Below are 2464 nucleotides of genomic sequence, written 5' to 3'. Positions count from 1 at the left end.
GGTACTAAGGAGGGCACTTGTTATGATGAGCTCTGGGTGTTGTATGTAAGTGGTGAACCACTGAATTCTACTCCTGAAACCAATATTGCACTGTATGTAAACTGATGAATTTAAATGAAAAATTGAAAAAATATATAATAGATATTTAATGAAAAATATAAACTAGACTACTAAAATGAAATCAGAAATGATTAATCTTGTACAGATGTTGAAGAAGCTTCCAAAAAAACATTTCAAATATACTCATTCATAATTTTGTGCCTTCATAAATATATTCTCCTGTCTTGGGATGCCCTTCCCTGATTCCTCTGCTAAAAAAACTTCTACTCATCCTGCATAGCCCAAGCTGAATAATCACTTTCTTTGTGAAATTTCTTTATCTTAGACACAATTAAGTTCCTATTTCTCTGTGTTTCAATTTTAGATTATGACATAAAGTATCACTTCATCATGTAGAAAAAAAAAGATGGGCAAAGTGACCCTAAAGGGTTAACAGCTAACGACATGAAGAGAGGTGAAGAAAGGGAGACAGATGGCTACTTACAGTTCAGAACTATCCAACCCCTCATTTGTTGCATTAATAAATCAAAGTGTGAAGTCTAGATGACATTTTGTCATTGGCTAGGACCTCAGTCTATGTATGCTGTTAGATGTTATTAAGCGTCTGCTAGGAACAGACTCACGTTCTACTTTGAGAAAAATGGCAACAGTTTATGCCAACAGAAGTAAGGGAATCAGATATGGTTTAAATTTTATCTTACCATGTAGGCACTTCATGTCTTTTAAGTTATTTAACTAACTTAAATTGTTAGATTCTAATTGGTAAGTGGAGATACTTAAGCTTACTTCACTGAATTGTAAAGGTTGACTTGGATGTGTCTTTAAATCACCTAACATTGTACCTTGAACATGATAAATATGTTACCTTCTCCTTTTTGTCTCTTAAAAAATGCATTTCTTTAAAAGAGCAGGGTTCACACCTTTTGGGATGAGCACTGGGTGTTGTATGGAAACCAATTTGACAATAAATTTCATATATTGAAAAAAAATTTTTTTTTAATAAAAATAGGAAAAAAATAAAATAAAAGAGCAGGGTTCAGTGTACGGTTTTTCTTTGGAAACAATTCCTCAAGACTATTAATGGCAGAGAGCAGTGTTTAAGAACAGTGTTTGAGAGTGTGCTGGGCTTTGTAGCCAGGCAGATCAGGGTTTAATTTCCCTGCTGGCCACTTGTCATTGGTGCGGTGTCAGGCAAGCCCTCTTCAAATGTAATGTGAGAAAGATATAAGTACCCAACTCAGAAGGTCACTGTAAAGATTCAATGGTGTCATCCATGCAAAGGGCTTAGTGTAGGGCTTAGCATATAATAAGTTCATATAATAAGTTCATGGTAAAAGCCAATACTGTGTATAATATGGCATTTTAATTTAATGTAATACACTCATTTCATACATTAATTTTCAGTTATGTAATATTTTGGATTGAGGCAAAATTGATGAGGTTTTTGTTTCCAATTCTGGTTCTCACAATTATTTTTTGTTCATTTGAAGTCACTGAACTGTTGACCCTTGAGTATATGATCTCAAAAAAGCTGTATATAACGGAATTAATATCAGAATTACACAGTTTATCTCAATCTAATAGCTATTTGGGCTTTGGCTATAGCTAACAAATTGTAGGCAGATATAAACAAAAGACTCAGGAAGGAAGACAAAACAAAACGAAACAAAACATCCTGTTCCCAATTTGCCAAAAAAGTAAACAAGATACAAAGCACTCAGGAAATATCAGCAATGCCGCTGCTGCTTCTAAATACTACCCAGAAATTGAGAATCTGTGGAAGCAATTTAAAAGAACCAAAAATATAGGGTCAAAGGTTATATTAGCTTAATTTTTTTTTGATGTTTTTATTTATTTTTGAGACAGAGAGAGACAAAGCGTGAGCAGGGGAGGGGCAGAGAGAGAGGGAGACACAGAATCCAAAGCAGGATCTGGGCTCTGAGCTGTCAACACAGAGCCTGACACGGGGCTCGAACCCACAAACCACGAGATCATGATCTGAGCTGAAGTCGACGCTCCACCAACTGAGCCACCCAGGCGCCCCAATGGATTAAATGGGACTTAGATTAAAGAAGAAAGCGGATAGACTTACTACATTATAACCATACAATGGAAAGGATGAACTGAAACTTCCATCAGGAAATGTTTGAGATACCAAGAAAACGTAAAAGCTTGCTGTGATTAGCTGAGATTTATAGAGCCTTTGTGGTGAGCTGAGCACCGGGCTGGGTCCTCTGCATGCCCAACTCATTTCATTTGTACAGTAACCTATGAAGTGACAGCTCGTTATTATCCCTATTCTACGGTTCAGAAAAATGAGACAGAGAGCTTGAGCAGCCCGGTCAAAATCATATGTGTCGTGTATGCATACTCCAGCTAGCTAACTGTGCCTCCTCTCCGTTAT

The sequence above is a fragment of the Puma concolor genome, chromosome D1, assembly GCF_028749965.1.
Source record: "Puma concolor isolate L17-30 chromosome D1, mPumCon1.1.hap2, whole genome shotgun sequence".
NCBI classification, from domain to species: Eukaryota; Metazoa; Chordata; class Mammalia; order Carnivora; family Felidae; genus Puma; species Puma concolor.
This window is presented reverse-complemented; position numbering follows the sequence as displayed.